Source organism: Danio rerio, chromosome 9 (assembly GCF_049306965.1).
Source record: "Danio rerio strain Tuebingen ecotype United States chromosome 9, GRCz12tu, whole genome shotgun sequence".
Classification (NCBI taxonomy): Eukaryota; Metazoa; Chordata; class Actinopteri; order Cypriniformes; family Danionidae; genus Danio; species Danio rerio.
In genome coordinates, this window is record NC_133184.1 from 30,471,193 (window position 1) to 30,489,521 (window position 18,329).

The 18,329-nt window shown below is 40.5% G+C and overlaps 1 long non-coding RNA gene across 2 annotated transcripts in view; it reads left to right on the forward strand.

Annotated features, from left to right (window-relative positions):
* LOC101884827 (uncharacterized) overlaps positions 1-18,329 on the forward strand; it is a 100,648-nt gene that overhangs the window by 77,458 nt on the left and 4,861 nt on the right. The window lies entirely within an intron of this gene.

The window sequence follows — 18,329 nt, forward strand, 5'->3', positions numbered from 1 at the left end:
TTTATGAGACTTTCAGTTTCTCAAAATAGCAATGGGCCAACAATGCTCCTTAACACACCTCCTTTATAGACTGAAACACCCATGAGTCAACAAAGTTTTGCTATTTAAACAACGTGGTGTAAAACGGGAAAATTAAAGTTGCGCTGATCTGAAAATAGCAACAAAACACGCCAAACAAGTCTTGCGCCTTATTGCTCCGGGTGTATGATAAGGGCCAATCAGTCTTTGTCATTGTAATATATTATTTTATTTTTTTGAGATGGCAGAACCATAGATTTTAATAATAATAATAAAAAAAACAAAAAAAAAACTTGTGGTTCGACCTTTGACCTTTGAAAACTTGACTACTAGTAGTACAAAGGTCAATTTCTGCATTAGTGTCTTCAGGGATTAGATCATTGTAAATGAATGAGCTTTTTCCAAATATAGAGGTTTCAGTGGTTACAGTAATCATCACTGAGATGATATAAGATCCAACCATCACTTATTTCATCACACTGCCTTCTCACACAGGGCTTTTCTTTTTTTTCTTTTTTTGTATGTAAACCCTTCGCTAGAGATGTAGTGTTGACGACACTAGAGAATTCATACGTATATGTGTGTGTGTGTGTGTGTGCACGTTTGTTTTTTTCTTTTTCTTTTGTAATCAAGCAATCATGTTTAATTTTTCAATCCACTGACCATAACTGCAGTGAAACTAAGAAATAACTTGTTTTAAACAGGGCAAACAATAATATAATTTTGGGATGCACAGATATTGGTATCACTGTTGTTCCAAATACTGTGTTCCGGTACACAAACACATTAAAAGATGATGCTGAAATCCAGTACCACAAAGTGTGTGTAAAAAACAGAATGGAGATATCAGGAGGCGAAGGCTGTCAGCAAATTCATTTAATCATTAGAACACAGGACTGAGCTGATAGTGTAAGTGACCGCTCCAGAAACATCTGCTTATCACCGACTGGAAATGTGAAATACTAACACATTTGCTGAGGAAACAGTCTTGTATTGATGATTTTTCATTGACATGAGCATGTTTACTTAACTTTAAAGTTAGAACATTTGAATTTGCTCTTGGTAAAGTGAAGTCATAATGTTTAAGTTTAGAAATTATGCACTTTGATATGTTTATTTACATGGATAACATACACTACCTGACAAAAGTCTTGTTGCTTAAAGGGTCACGAAACACCAAAACACATTTTTTGAGCTGTTGACAGTCGTATATGTGTCCCACACTGCTAAAAACACTATTAGGACACCTATATTTCACTAAAAAGTGTAAATTGGTTGTTTTTGCGTTATTTCAAGCAAATTCGTACTTCCTGTTTGAAACGAATTTTTGAAGCTGCGTCACGGTCATGACATAATAGCGTTGTATTCCAGCGTGCAGACTGGGCGTCTGTGCCAGAGTGTGCCTTATTACGTCTTACAGTGTGATGCATTAATGCATGAGTAAGGCTTGGTTCAAACCAATCAGCGCGCTCTATTGTGCAACTTCATTAATATTCATTAGTGTCACCGTCTTTACACCACAGAGACGCCACGTTGTGTTGGCAAAACAAGCGTGAAGTGTTGCTTTTACAGTTTGCTGCCATTAAGTTTCGTTTTCATTTTCTCTCTGTGAGAGCTCATCTGGATCACGTGTGGATTACAGTGTACGCGACGCTCGACAACAATAATTTACGTGTCTAAGGGGGATTATTGTTTACCTGAGAGCTGTTCTCATCTGCAAACGCTGAAATCCGGATTCCGGATGTAGTCTTCTCTTCATAAAGACGCGGCTCTAGTTGCTGGTGATTGTCCTGTCTCTACAGATTTGGTAAGTGAGCGACCAGTGCTCTTTGTATATTCAGTTTGTTCGTATCAAATAAGTTAACTATTGCATTGAGTGCAAACATGTTAGCACCGCATTTTGTGACCGGAATAACACACGCGGCTTTCTGACGCTACCTGCTGTGTGCATCTAAGTTTCCGGGAAATGCTGAGGTTTTTTTTCTGTCATTCGCCGTGCGGTATCAAACATTGCATGAAAAATACACGCTTAGAGCAGTTCCTCGAATCAAATATCTCGTTTGTTGCGAGGGGCATGAATGAATTCCCTGAATGAAAGAGCCGAACTGCAGTTAAAGTCCGACATTTAATAATTTGGCAAATAATTCGACTACAGATGTCCATGTAGGTTAAACACCATCCCTTTCTCCTGTGTATTTTGACTGAAACTCGCGCGTGCCCAAATAGACACTCCCACACCCTCCCACTTTAGTTTCTCCGACACTCCCCCCTAAACAGAGCTGGACACCCCCACTTTTCTGACTTTTTCCAAAGAAGAGGTGTGAAAACACCCTGCTGAAACGAGGGGGTTTCATGGCCCTTTAAGTTTACGATCAACAAATAATAACTCGACTTCTGGTTGATCATTTGGTATCAGAAGTGGCTAATATGTAAGGCAAAGGCTTTACATTACACTTATTTTAAAAACAAATAGAATATGATCATGGCTTGGTTTTTAATTATTTATTTAGGACAATAAGCTCTGAATTTGTTGTTGATGTTGTCATCCTCTCTGCAGATCTGTCGCAAGCCCCCATACTGAATGTAACTCCAAATTACGATTTTTCCTTTACCAAACTTGACATTTCTGAGATAATCTTGGGTCCATGCATGTTTCAATAGGTCTTCTGCAGTATATATGATGATTGGGATGCAGTTCAACAGATGATTCATTGGAAAAATCTACCTTCTGCCACTTTTCCAAATGATCAACTAGGTTATTATGTATTGCTCTTACTATCGGGATCAGACAAGACTTTTGTCAGGTAGTGTAGTATTGTGCAATCACAAATCAATTCTTTTTAATCAGTTTGCAAAACTGTAGGCACATTTTTCCAAGAAGTCTACATTGCTTTATAGTTACATTATTGAATTGACTCTTGTAACCTTTTTTGATTAATAATTACTATTTATGTCAATATAAATGCCCTCAGCCACACTCCTTAATGTTTTGTAAACCCATAAAGATTCCCCTTGGCCGTGCTCAGCCTCCTATCAATTTCCTCCTTTTTGCAATTGTAAACGCTCTGGGTCTGACACCAAACTAAAGAGATCTGGGCAACATCAGGAAGCAGATTTTTAGACTGCCAGGCCAGTTTTGAGATCCAACAAGCTTTTTATAACAATTACAGCAGCAGCAATTACACAAGCTAGTGGAGCTGGAACAACTGCACATGCTGGCACCAGACTTCCAGAAATCTGCTTTCTTGCGCATGGCTTGAGGATACACACGGCAATTACAGAGCCACAAAGTAATCTTTTTTATTTTGTCATCATTTTGACAGTGGAGTCATAGCCACAGTGAAAGACACATGATCAGTTTGAGTTTATCTAGGCTCTGTTTCCATCTGGTACTAAAGCATTCTCAGTGATTTAATCATAAGCGGTCAGCTGAGATGCATTACTTGTTTTACTTGCTTTTGACATACAGTCATAGATTTCGTCCATCAGACACTTTAAGAAATAGTTTCTCCTAACTGCCCTCCTATTGACTATTTTTTGGTTTAGATACAGGCCAGAAACATCTAATATCGGCTGTTTATAATTTAATAAGTACATTAAATGTAAATCCTATGGTTTTTCTCAAAGAATTGTGGGAAAATGACCTTGGTGTTGGTATTGCGGAAGAACAATGGGAAGATATTTTAAAGATAGTCCACTCCTCCTTTATATACACCACATGGTGCTTGTTAAATCAATGCCAAATTAGCATATTTTTTCCTAATAAAAGGGATGCCTGTAAGCAGTCTCCTGCTAACCCTCGTCATATGTTCTGGTGTTGCCCTCAATTGACAAATTTCTGGTCCAGTGTTTTTGATATACTTAATAAAGCTTTTGACATACAGTATGCCCTTTGACAGGCCCTTTTTGGTATTTCATAGATTTAAATTTTCTGCTAACATTTAAGCGCCATTGAACGAGTTCTTAAACACAGATCATTTGCCATATTCACCAGTGCATCAACAGAAATGACTATGATTGGTCGTGAAGGTCATCAGTTCACTGCACTTCACCGCTATTTTACAGAGTGCAAACACCGACAAGCAATCGACTGATCTTCGTGGCATTATATAATGCTCCAGACTCCTGGTATTTGTGTTTGGACTCGGTGAAGAGTGGTGAACTGATGACCTTCATGGCCAGTCACAGTCATTTCTGTTAATGCACTGGTGAATATGGCAAATCAGTGCTGTTTAAGAACACGTTCAGTGGTGCTTAAATGTTTTTTAAATTTCAGCAACGGGACAACACTATTACAGACAACACGAGGGTGTGCTACATAGGACTGCATTGTTTTAGTGCTCACCGGGTTACATAAACTGAAGCAGGGAAGCGTCCCCGTGGTGTTTACCTGGTGCCATGAACTGAAGTCTAAGAGGACAATTAAGCATATTACTCTTAAAGAAATTGTGATTTTGTTTGATGCTTAATATGCTTCAAACTGTTTCATTTAAACTGAACTGAATGAAATTAAAGTGATGTTTACACCACATCTGGGCTTTGAAATCACAGCAACCGCTGGACGATTTTAGTCCACAGCGTGTTGTTGTAATGTGTGCTGATCCTATATTTCCGGGTTTTTTCCCACCACAGCCTTGCTGTCGTGTTTTAAAACGGTGGCCACATGAAATCAGCATATATTCCTACAAAGAGCTGTAAAACTTAAATCATTTGACATTGTGGGGCCATTTTGCCAGATTTATTATTTTTAATGTTTTATTTTATTTAACCACTGCATGTGTTTGGTCAGCAGTAAGAGAGTACTTTTTGTGGCTTTTTGAACACATTCAGCCCCATGTCTACACTAAGAAAGCAATACAAATCAATAGGCACAGCTTCTGGAAGCTGACAAAAGTGGACAGGCTCAAAGATTATACAGATTTATGATGAAAAGGTCAAAAATTGACCTACATTCTTCCAAACTGTGTGTGTGATTGTGGCAGGATTATTGGATTGTCTTAAAGGGATAGTTCATCCAAAAATCAAAATGATGTCATCGTTTATTCATCCTCAACTTCCTCTAAACCAGATTAAGTGTCTTTCTTCTGTTGGATGCAAAGGAAGTTACTGAATGTTGGTAAAGAAAATAAGATAAAGATAAGAAACAGCCACTGACTAATTGACAGTACTTTTTTAGTTCCTACTATGGATGTCAGTGGCTGCTTTCATCCAACATTCTTCAAAATATCTTATTTTGTTTTCAACAGAGGGAAAAAGCAAACATTTAAAATCACTTGAGTGTGAGAAAATGCTGGAGAGTTTTTAGGGGGAACTATCCCTTTTACAATGACACATGGGTCAAATCTCTAAATTGATAGAAAATCAGCTGCGAATGAAACATTTAAGCTTAAATGCGATGAAAGAGTGAATTAGCTTTCTAAAGTGGCTGGAAAGTGTCTAATTAAGCTTTAGTTGAATTGTCCTTCACAGATTTCCTGTGCCCTCTGATAACGGCTCCTCTAATTGGTGCATTACTTACAGTAACTCTTTGACTGTAACTGAAAATAACTCTTTTGTAATGGCCATTAGCTCCGCTGCGGCTCAAGAGATGGATGACGGCTTTGTCTCATTAGTGAGGAGTCTGTGAATATTCCTTGTGTTGGTCCGTTTACCCTTTCATCTAACGCAGAGGACTGTCCTTTAAAACATGGCTTCAAATTTGTGTATTTGGAATGATTCTTCTCCTCCTCCACCATAAATGTGATTTTAGCTTTAACCCTAATCAAACACATCTGAACAAGCTAATCAAGGTCTTACTTGGTATACTCGAAACATCCAGACAGGTTTGTTGAGGCAAGTTGGAGCAAAACCTTGCAGGGATACCGACCGTGATTGGTGACCCTTGGCTTATGCAATAGTCTGCACTTCATAAGCAATCAATAGAATATATGAGGCCTCATTTGAAGTATGTTATTGATTCCACATACAGCCTTTATAAGAAATTAATGTTACTCAAGAGACCAGCTCATTGTTTACTCTGGAAACAAATAATGGTTGTTTAAATGCTATGACAATTGGTAATGTCAGTTTTTTGTAAAATAATTGACTGTGATTGTCACTAGATGAATATATACAGTATGCTTGTGAATATTCAGGCATCTGTAGTCTGAAGAATTTAAATCTTACCAGTAGAACTTTCCAATTTCTGGGTTAAAATCGGATTTAAGGATTTGCACTTTTTCACAGAAACACTGCCTGCGGCGCACAAAACAATTTGCATTAATAACCAAAGAGCATCCATTATCTGTCAGGAAAAATATATGGATTGCTTATAAAGGACCAAGTTAAGTTCCATTTATGTAAAATATATTTTTGACGAATTGTTTAACATTACAATGACACGTTTTCAGTTTTCTTCAGTGTGTTATGTAGCTGTTTGTGTAACGTTGCAAATCTCAAATATGCTCACAAATTATTTTTATAAATTTTTTAGTTTAAAACGAAAAACCTCCTGAAAACACTTGTCACTATGTGGAAATATCTGCGTAATTCTGCAAAAATATCTATGCAAAAAAAAGGCATGTTGTCAGATACTGCATTCAGATACTGTTCTTCAAAACTACAAAAAAAAAAAAAACACTTTATACGGCCTTGCGAAACTGAGGGTCAAATTGTTCTGTAATCCTGCTTCATACAGAGATCCTTTTCACATTTTTGGGTTTCTCAGTAGTGGAAGTCATCATAGTTGGGAAAACTTAGAGTGCAGTGAATAAGAGAATACAACACATTTTTTTAACAATCTTTTTTGCTCAAAAAATAAAATAAAAAGTTTACAATGATGTTATAAACACTTCCAGGAAAAGGAAAAAAATCTTAAGACTTATGAAGGCAGAAAATAAATGTCAAATTTACTGTCCTGTCCCATTGAAGCTGCATTAGAAACGTCTCTCTCAAGCGGTAATTAGTTTTTGGTAATTTGAAGAAAAGATGATATAATGCATTCATAAATACATATAAATGTTAATATGTTTTTTAAAAATCTAAATATTAAAAACTTTCAAGGATTTGATGCTAATGACTGTTAAATGTGTCATAACAGGCTTGTAAAAAGGGTCCACTGCAGTCAAATTGTTTTTATATTGGAAATTCTTTGGGCATTCTTTGTTTTCCTTAACAGTCATATTGAAACAGTGATTGTGTTAAATTGTCATTTTATGAAGTATTTAATTTTGATTGTGCTAGTATCATTTTAAATGTAGTCACAATATTACATGCTGTATTTTTTTCGCTTATAAATGTAAAACTTGAAAAAGTAAATGTTAACAGTCCAAAACCATCCCAAAGTTGTTTTATTTCATTTAGTTTAGTTTATATGCTGTTCTAATGAGAATATACATATTTTTAAATACATTATGACAATTATGTATTTTGAAATGGTTTTGTACTTTTGAGTCACTCCCCTTACTATTAGAAATTTGAATTCATCTTCTACATTGGGCGGGAGCTTAAAGATACAAACATTCTGAAGAGAATTTAAATGTACAAACAATAAAATGCTTTGCTTTTGCACAAACCTACAAAGTAGAAAATTGGAAATGTGATAAATGATCTGTGGAGTATTGTGAGCCTGAAACTGACAGACACATTCTGGGGAAACTAGAAACTTACTTTAGATTCTTCTTTTGTCAGACTGCATTATTTCAGTTAGTACATGTTTACAGGTCAACAATCCTGCTAAATTAAGTAAAAACTGCACATTTGCAGTCTTATAGTTTGTGATTGTTGTTCTGGTTGCTTGTACTGTGTATATATATATAGACTAAACACATCATATGTATGTACAGTATATAATGACACCTTTTTCTTAAAGAGAGAATAAAATATCATCAAATACTTAACTATAGCTGAAGTCAGAATTATTAGCTCCCCGTTTATTTTTTTCCCAATTTCTGTTTATAAGAGAGCAGATTTTTTCAACACATTTCTAAACATAATAGTTTTAATAACTCATATCTAATAAATGATTTATTTTATATTTGCTATGATGACAGATGATTTCATACTTCTATACAGCTTAAAGTGGAATTTAAAGGCTTAACCAGGGTAACAAGGTTAACTAGGCAGATTAGAGTAATTAGGCAAGTTATTGTATAATGATGGTTTGTTCTGTAGACTATCAAAAAAAATATATAGCTTATGGTGGATAATCATTTTGACCTTAAAATGTAAAAAATAAAAAATAAAACCTTAAAAAAATAAAAACTGCTTTTATTTTAGCCAAAATAAAACAAAATAGATTTCTCCAGAAGAAAAAATATTATCAGACATACTGTGTAAATTTACTTGCTCTGTTAAACGTCATTTGGAAAATAATTGAAAAAATAAATTCAAATTTAGGCTAATAATGCTGTCTTCAACCGTATATAGACTAAACATATCATGAAAAAACACCTTTTTCTTAAAGAGAGAATACAACATTATCAAAAACTGAACTATAACTTTCAAAAACATCCAGTCTCCAAAACTTTGATATTCATATAAAAAAAAGTGTGATTCAATGTAAAAAAAAAAATACCTACAAAATATAAAAATCTGTCATGTCTAACCTGAGTAATGAGACCTGACTGTATTGATTTTCTTCATATATTTTTCTGCCAACTCATCAGTTTCATGATCCAGATTGCATTGTACTTCTGAGAGCTTTATTAAAATGATGCCGAATTCTTGTTTCCTTTGTGCTTTAGGTTGACAAGCACAGCACTTTAAAGTTTGTGTTAAAAATAGTGACACATCATTGCGTTTCTTGAGCAGGCAGATATTTACAATAATTTCTTATTCATCTCCCTGCTTAAAAAATAAATTAAGCTCAGGGTGAAAAGAGAATAAAACATGAATCCACAAACATCCTTCCAGCAACAACACAGAAAAACATCAACATCATGTGACACCAACATTCACTAACTGGGGATATATAAGCGGAGCGATCTGACCTGCAGGTGTTTACCAGTTAAACTTCTGCTGACTCCTGACCACATGCCTTCTCGTGTGTCCGTTTGTTTTTCTGACAGCATATGATGTGCTCCAAAGCAAAGTAATGAGGGGAAATGTCCTGAATGAAAGAGCCGAGGCAAACGGCTTTATTAGAACTACAGCAGATATCAGAGGCTTTAAAACGGAGCTGATATTAGAGAGTCTGCTGTGCCGATGTCCGGTTCACCACATGCTTTTAAAGAGCTCACAGTGGAGACAGAGCTCCAGAGACACACAGACATAGCTGAAAAAAAGCAATTACCCAAACCATGTGAATGAAAACATCCATTTAGTACTAATAAATGAATTATTGCATATAAATGCAGCAAACTTCTTAGCCGGTGGGATGTTTTGAACAGAAAAAATAGTCTACCTCACCTCCCTCCTCCACACCCATCTTGGAGCAATTTAGAAAAAAAAAAAATCTCCCAGATGGCCGTGGAGAAGGGAGGAGCGGGTGTGGCCAGCAGAGCATGGAAAAACAGGGAAGAGAACAACTGTCGTCAGTTAGCTCACAAAATGACACACAAACTGTGAGGAGACCCATGATTTTATAGTTTACAACGTTAAAATGCAAAGAAATAAGTAAGTAATTTAATGTCCTGCTATTTATTATCCCAATGCAAACGGAAATCGTTACTTTTTGATTCAGTGGCTAATTTGTATGAATTGGTACGATCTAATACGTACAATTTAGTACGATTTGCTCCTCCCCCAATGACGGTTAGGGTTAGGGGTGGGGTTGGGTGCTACGCCTCCTTTTTAAAATCGTAAATTTTCGTACAACTGAACTGAATTAGCCCCTAAACTGACAAAACATAAAATACTTACGTTTTCTCATGAGATCAGGCTGGTTATTTGTAACTTCATATGCACATAACCACAGTTTGTTATGTCATTATAAAGATAATCATATTTATATAAACACTATCATTTATGATTTATAGTTTATAACTTCTCTCCTCCTCAATCCCCGGGTCTGAAAGCAGACACAGCGGATAGCAGTGGAGAACGTCTCTTGCCCTGTCTATTCCAACCATTAGCCCTGCCTGTAATCCAGTAATACACAAACACGGCAGTGTGGATATAGGTGATTTGTCTGAATAGTAACAAACTCAACTGTTAAAAGTCCACCATTCTCCAATTCCCCTACAGCTCTCCAGAAATGCTTGCAAACCAACAGCTTTGCTGTATCGGCCCTGACAGCAAAAACATGCAACAAACTGTCAGAACCCGGGTTTGAACTTTGCCCTCTTTCTTTTCTGACAGCGTTTTCTATCTTTCCTTACTGACAACATTCTAATTTGTCTCCAAATTGCTGTGTAACTTTACTCAGCTGATCGTCTTTTACAATTAGTAGCCTCACATGTTACTGCCAGCTGCCTTTCATTTCTGCTAATTTCTGCTCCTATATCTGAGGGTGTTTCGCTTCTCCTTTTGTCAGAGTGTTGGATTTCTTACAGCCTTCTTGTCGGTCTGTTGTATTATCATTGTGTTCTCTGTCCAGTTCCCTGGATCCATCCCGGATTTGGTCTGCCCTACTGGAGAGCTGATCTTTTGCGTTGCCATTGCCCTTCTCCTGCATTACCAGGCCTGGACCAAAAACTAACTTTATTTTTTGATTGAAATTTAGCCCACTCCTGATTTTTCTTTTTCATGTGGTGCTACTAATTTTTGTTGGTATTTTTCCTGTACTGTTGAACATTGCCTGTGGTCCAGTTTTCAGTTTATTTTTTACTAAAGTTCAAGATCTGCTCTGGGATCTCAGCAAGCGCTGAGTCACTTTCTTTTTGCTTACTTTATTAAAAAACCCTATTGAATTGAACTCCTCTGCTTTTGGGTCCTTTATACAGACACACCTGACAGAACACTCTGACCAGTATGGACCCAGCGGAGGATTCGTCTGTATTGTCTGCAATGGAGTTTCAAGGTACCATGCTAGGCCGCCATGAGCAGGAGCTGACTTCAGCACGTCGTACAGTGGAAATGTTGGCCTCCCGGGTAGCTGAGCTCTCTGATCAGCTCCATAGTCTCCAGTTCCAGCAGGGGTTAGGGCCATCCACAACTACTCGCATCCCTCAACTGGAGCCCAGGGTTAACAACCCACCAGTCTACTCGGGTGAGCCTTCTAATTGTCGATCTTTCCTCACCCAGTGTGAAGTTGTGTTTTCTCTTCAACCTCAGACTTATGCTTCGGAGAGAACCAAAGTGGCTTTCATTATTTCTCTCCTGGCTGGTCGGGCCCGAGACTGGGGGGCAGCAGTCTGGGAGGCTGAAGATGTGTGTTGTCTTGACTTTCATCGGTTCAAGGAGGGGATGATCAAAACATTTGATAGGTCTGTGTTCGGAAAGGAAGCGTCTTGACTGCTGGCAGCTCTCCAACAGGGTAGACGCTCTGTGGCAGACTATGCCATTGAATTCCGCACACTTGCAGCAACCAGCGAGTGGAATCAAGCGGCATTGTCAGCTCGATTCTTGGATGGTTTGACAGACATAATCAAAGATGAAATTTATGCTCGTGATCCCCCAGAGCGTTTTGATGAACTAGTCTCCCTGGCCATTCGGCTGGATCATCGTTTTGACCTTAGGCGTCGTGTTTTAAAGGGCTCACGACCAGAAGCCACTGAGTTGCCTCCTGCTGCCCAATTGAAGTTTGGTCCAACTGAGCCTGAACCCATGCAGGTGGGCAGACTTCGCCTTACTGCAGAGGAGAAACAACGACGATTGTCTAAAGGGCTGTGTCTCTACTGTGGCGGGCAGGGTCATGTTGCTTCACTTTGCCCAGTAAAAGCCAGTGCTCGCCAGTAATCAGGAGAGTTCTGGCGAGCGGCACTTTCATCTCCTCATCCCTCTGCTCCTGCACCCTACTGCCTGTCATGGTGTCCATCAAGAATGTCCTCCATTCATGCTCTGCGCTTGTGGATTCAGGTGCCGAGGGCAACTTCATGGACTCGACATGGGCTCATCTTAAAGGGGTTCACATCCAGCCTCTAGTGGATCCCGTGTCTGTCTCCACACTGGATGGCCGTGAGCTAGCTGTCATCTCCCACATCACTGTGCCGGTGAGTCTGGTCACTTCTGGCAACCACCGGGAGGAATTGGTGTTTTACCTTTTTGAGTCACCAGCTACCCCCATAGTGTTGGGCCATCCATGGCTATCTTTACATAATCCACACATTAACTGGGCAGAGAACACTATTATAACTTGGAAATCTTCTTGTCATGCTAATTGTCTTGTGTCAGCACCTTTGCCTTCTTCTGTTTCTTCTGTTTCTGTTTTGCAGGAGGAGGATGTTGATCTCTCCCGGGTTCCAGGGGTTTACCACGATCTGCGCATGGTTTTCAGTCGATCCCGAGCTGCATCACTCCCCCCCCACCGGCCGTATGATTGTGCTATTAACCTCCTACCTGGTACCTCACCTCCTCGAGGGCGGCTCTTCTCTTTGTCAGCCCCAGAACGAGCGACCATGGAGAAGTATTTGTCTGATTCTCTGGCAGCCGGCATCATCCGCTCCTCCTCATCTCCGGCCGGAGCAGGGTTCTTCTTTGTGAAAAAGAAAGACGGCTCCTTGCGTCCCTGCATTGATTATCGAGGGCTCAATGACATAACCATTAAAAACAGGTACCCCCTTCCTCTAATGTCAACAGCCTTCGAAATCCTGCAGGGAGCAAGGGTTTTCACAAAGTTGGACCTGCGCAACGCGTACCATTTGGTCCGGATTAGGGAGGGCGATGAGTGGAAGACCGCCTTTAACACCCCCACTGGGCACTTTGAATATTTAGTTCTTCCCTTTGGGCTGTCCAATGCCCCAGCTGTCTTCCAGGCACTCGTCAATGATGTGCTGAGAGACATGATAAACAAATTTGTTTTTGTGTACCTGGATGACATTCTCATCTTTTCTCCCTCTCTCCAGGTGCACATCCAGCACGTCAGACGAGTGTTGCAGAGGCTGCTGGAGAATCAGTTATTTGTCAAAGCAGAGAAATGCCTTTTTCATGCCCAGTCAGTTCCGTTCTTGGGTTCCATAATTTCGGTGGAGGGCATTCGAATGGATCCAGAAAAGGTAAGAGCTGTCTCCGACTGGCCGGTTCCTGGCTCACGCAAAGCTCTACAACAATTCTTGGGCTTTGCGAATTTCTATAGGCGTTTCATTCGCAACTACAGCCAGGTAGCGGCCCCTCTGACAGCATTAACCTCCACCAAATCTCATTTTTGCTGGTCTATAGCTGCTCAGGCAGCTTTTAGAGAATTAAAGTCTCGATTTACAACTGCGCCAATCCTTGTCCTACCTGACCCAGCACGACAATTTGTGGTGGAGGTTGATGCATCAGAGGTGGGTGTCGGAGCAGTTCTTTCTCAGATATGCCCTAAAGACAATAAATTGCACCCTTGTGCTTACTATTCTCACCGTTTGTCTCCTGCAGAGCGGAACTACGACATCGGTAACCGGGAACTGCTGGCAGTGCGGCTGGCTTTGGGGGAGTGGCGTCATTGGCTGGAGGGGGCAGCTGAACCTTTTGTGGTATGGACCGACCACAGGAATCTGGAGTATATTCAGACAGCCAAGAGGCTGAACTCCCGACAGGCTCGCTGGGCATTGTTCTTTGGGCGCTTTAATTTTACTCTTTCTTACAGACCTGGTTCTAAGAATGGTAAACCAGATGCCTTGTTACGATGCTTTGGCACTCCGTATGGCAATCCCCACCCTGATACCATTTTGCCCAGGGGCCATGTGGTGGGGGCTGTTATCTGGGGTGTAGGGCCTTGTCAGGCGAGCCTTAGCCAAAGTCCAGGTGCCCAAGGGATGTCCGGTGGGTCTGTTGTATGTTCCTGTGTCGGCCCGAGCAGCTGTCCTTCGGTGGGGTCATTCCTCCAGGTTCGCTTGCCATCCAGGCATAAGGAGGTCGCTGGCTGCCGTTCGTCAGCGCTTTTGGTGGCCAGCTATGGTGGAGGACATCCGCCGGTTTGTGGGTGCATGCTCGGTCTGTGCTCAAAATAAATCCTCTAATTCTCGTCCCGTTGGTCTGCTTCATCCTCTCCCCATTCCCTCCCGCCCCTGGTCACATATTGCCATGGATTTTGTCACTGGTCTCCCTCCATCCGATGGCAATACTGTGATCCTCACTGTGGTGGACCGCTTTTCCAAGGCGGTCCACTTCATTCCCCTCCCCAAACTTCCATCTGCTAGGGAGATGGCCCGGGTGGTCGTGGACCATGTCTTCCGGATTCATGGTCTTCCGGAGGATGTGGTCTCTGACAGGGGGCCCCAGTTCATTTCCCACTTTTGGAGGGAGTTCTGCCGACAGATTGGTTCTACTGCTAGTCTGTCGTCAGGATTCCATCCACAGACCAACGGCCAGACTGAGCGTGCAAACCAGGATCTTGGGCGGATGCTCCGATGCCTGGCTTCCCATAACCCCTCTTCCTGGAGTCAGCAGTTGGTGTGGGCAGAATATGCTCACAACTCATTGCCGGTGTCGTCGACTGGGCTGTCTCCTTTCATGTGTTGTCTTGGTTACCAACCCCCTGTGTTTCCTTCCCAGGTGGCCGATGCTGCCGTTCCCTCGGTCCAAGCATTTATTCAACGCTGCCGCCGCACCTGGAAAAGGGCCAGGCAGGCACTGTTGCGGACCAGGGAACGCACCAAGAGAACTGCTGACCGCCACCGAGCTGATGCACCCAAATATGTCTGTGGTCAAAAGGTGTGGCTCTCCACTAAGGACCTGCCACTTCGGGTCCCTGCTCGTAAATTGGCACCCCGATTCATTGGACCATGCCTCATTACCAAGGTGATCAGTCCGGTGGCGGTGCGGCTTCGGCTACCCCGGAGTCTACGCCGTGTCCACCCTGTTTTCCATGTTTCTTGTGTCAAACCTGTCTTGCGTTCTCCCCACTCCCCCCTTTCTTCTACACCCTCTCCTCCTCCTCCCCTGATGGTTGAAGGCTCTCCAGCCTTCACCGTCAGAAAGATTCTTAATTCAAGGAGGCGAGGTAGAGGTTTTCAACATCTAGTAGATTGGGAGGGGTACGGCCCAGAAGAGAGATGTTGGGTCCCAGCTCGGGACATTCTGGACCATGCGCTCATTGAGGAATTCCACCATCGGCAGTTGCCTCAAATCTCGGGTACGCCGGGAGGCGTTCCTGGGGAGAGGGGTACTGTCAGAACCCGGGTTTGAACTTTGCCCTCTTTCTTTTCTGACAGCGTTTTCTATCTTTCCTTACTGACAACATTCTAATTTGTCTCCAAATTGCTGTGTAACTTTACTCAGCTGATCGTCTTTTACAATTAGTAGCCTCACATGTTACTGCCAGCTGCCTTTCATTTCTGCTAATTGCTGCTCCTATATCTGAGGGTGTTTCGCTTCTCCTTTTGTCAGAGTGTTGGATTTCTTACAGCCTTCTTGTCGGTCTGTTGTATTATCATTGTGTTCTCTGTCCAGTTCCCTGGATCCATCCCGGATTTGGTCTGCCCTACTGGAGAGCTGATCTTTTGCGTTGCCATTGCCCTTCTCCTGCATTACCAGGCCTGGACCAAAAACTAACTTTATTTTTTGATTGAAATTTAGCCCACTCCTGATTTTTCTTTTTCATGTGGTGCTACTAATTTTTGTTGGTATTTTTCCTGTACTGTTGAACATTGCCTGTGGTCCAGTTTTCAGTTTATTTTTTACTAAAGTTCAAGATCTGCTCTGGGATCTCAGCAAGCGCTGAGTCACTTTCTTTTTGCTTACTTTATTAAAAAACCCTATTGAATTGAACTCCTCTGCTTTTGGGTCCTTTATACAGACACACCTGACACAAACACTGTGGATCATCGAAGCAAACATATATGACTTGTGCTGTGCGTGGACGCAGTTTTACCTATTCATTGGGTTCTACAGCTTGCTAGGTGTGCCTTGCCTTTGGAAAGCATGTGCTCCCATAAATAATGAAGGCGCAGGCTCTTCTCATAGGATAAGAAAATTCAGCTATGAATAATAATGAGAAACCGACGCATCATCACTCCACTAGAAGATGCGTGCTACATCATGCCCGCCCCAAAAATAATTTTAAACCTGGAAGATGAAATTAGCGGACGAAAGCTCAAAATTATCCAGTTTTCCCCACAATTAAAGCTGACAGGTGCTAATGTTGTCTTAAATGATGCTCAACACACAGAAATATGTAAAATTTTAAAATGTACTCCAGGGTGTCTTAAACCTTTAACATGGCCTCTTGCCAAAAAAATAAAACACTCTCTTCAATTCTCTCAGCCACTGTCAGTTCAAAAGACTGCAGCTCTGATTCTGAACACTACAGTATATACACTACAAATAGATGTCAACAACTCTTTTTCCCAACTGGGAGTTCACAAGTTCAGCCAACTGAGCAAACACTTTTGACTTTGGAGCAAATGAAAACATTAAACATAATGCAAATTGCGCATTGTCCCTTAGCATATTAGGCATTCAATCGCAGTTATGTCTGATTTCAAAAACCCAGATGGTGCCAAACAATAGTCGTTTGCAGTCTTTGTATGGCGGAATTAAATTATCTTGAAAGCTCCAGAAGTAGGATTGAATTGTACAAGCCTAATTGAGATGACATTTATTATTCACTGAACATAAAACATGCAGTACCACACAAATACCCATGATGGCTTCAGCACATTTTAGTAATTCAGTACCTAATTGTAAGTATACACTGCCTTTACGAAATTGTTCTCATTTATTTAAATTAGGAGGATATTTACAAAATCATTACAGATACCTCGTTTTGCGCCCACTTTACACCACAGTTCTGACGTGCTCTACTCTCATTAGTAACTCAATAAACATTCATGAAAAAGTGACTTTTACCAAGTAATCCTCCTAAACATTCATCACATGAAAAAAGACCACACCGGTTCCACTTTTACCTTTAATTACAACTTTTATTGATTTCTTTTCATATTGGAAAGTATCAATTCCTCTGAGCTCTTTTAATTTAGTAGCAGTGCATTCTGGGCTTGGCTTCTCTGAAGAACACATGCGACTGAAAAAAAATCCATTATTTCACATTTTCTTACTGTAAAATAACAGATGTTAAATTACAGAAATTTACTGTAAAATAAAAGATGTTAAATTACAGAAATTTACTGTAAAACAAAAGATGTTAAATTACAGAAATTTACTGTAAAACAAAAGATGTTAAATTACAGAAATTTACCGGAAATTAAAATTTAAGGAAATTTCTGCAATTTAACTGTCATTATTTTACAGCAAATTTCTGTAATTTAATGGCCATTATTTTACATTATTTTACATAAAATAACTGATTTTTTTTTTATGCCAAGTTCACACTGCCTGATTTTCCAAATCATCAATCAGAATGATTATCTGGGGTAGCATTCAGTTGCTGTTGTGTTCACATTGCCGAAGAATTGACTAGAGGAGTTTTTTGGTGCAAGACTGTAAATATTCCATTGTAGTACATATCAGACAAAACATCTAAAAGACATGTATCAGGGGTGTCCAAACTCAAAGTCGGGGGTGTCCTGGAGAGTTTAGCTCCAACCCTAATCAAACACACTTGAACTACCTAATCCCTTACTATATATCACTAGAAACTTCCTAGCAGGTGTGTTCAAGCAAGTTGGGGCAAAACTCAGCAGGACAGCGGCTCTCTAGGACTGAGTTTGGACACCCCTGACATAGATGATTATGGTAAAGTTTTCCCAAATTCCTCCATTTCTTAGGTCCAAATAGGTTGAGAAGGAACTTTTCTCAGAACCAAAGCCATGTTTTCTGATATTGTAGTCTAAAACTCCTCCCCACAGTCCTCACTACCCTGTTTTATTGGCTGTGGGACATCACTGATGTGTTTTGCCAGTCAGAACACCTTTCACACAGCAGAATTTTGAATCACTGACGGGTCCTGATTGTCACTCATGAATGAGAACCGATTTAACTCTGATTTGAGGCATTTGTCCTCAATTCTGTCATGAACGCTCTCGAGATTGAATATGTACAGTATATGGCAATGTTGATGTATTTGGTCTTGGTATAGATCTGCTACGCTGCTGTTGCAAACTTAATATACATGTAACCCCCGTAGCAGATCTAAACACAGGTAGAGCTGGGGTTGAGGAGGGTCTTTGAAAATGCACCACAGCTTAAAAAGCGTAGAATGGCAGAGTTTTTAAACTGATGAGGTGCAAGCTCATTGGCTGCCAAGGTGACAGCAGCCAATCTCCTGTGCCATGTAGGAGCAGATTAGGTGACCTATCAGCCTGCAAGCGCATAGGGTTTCATGCCAGGAATTTCACTTTCACAAAACCTGT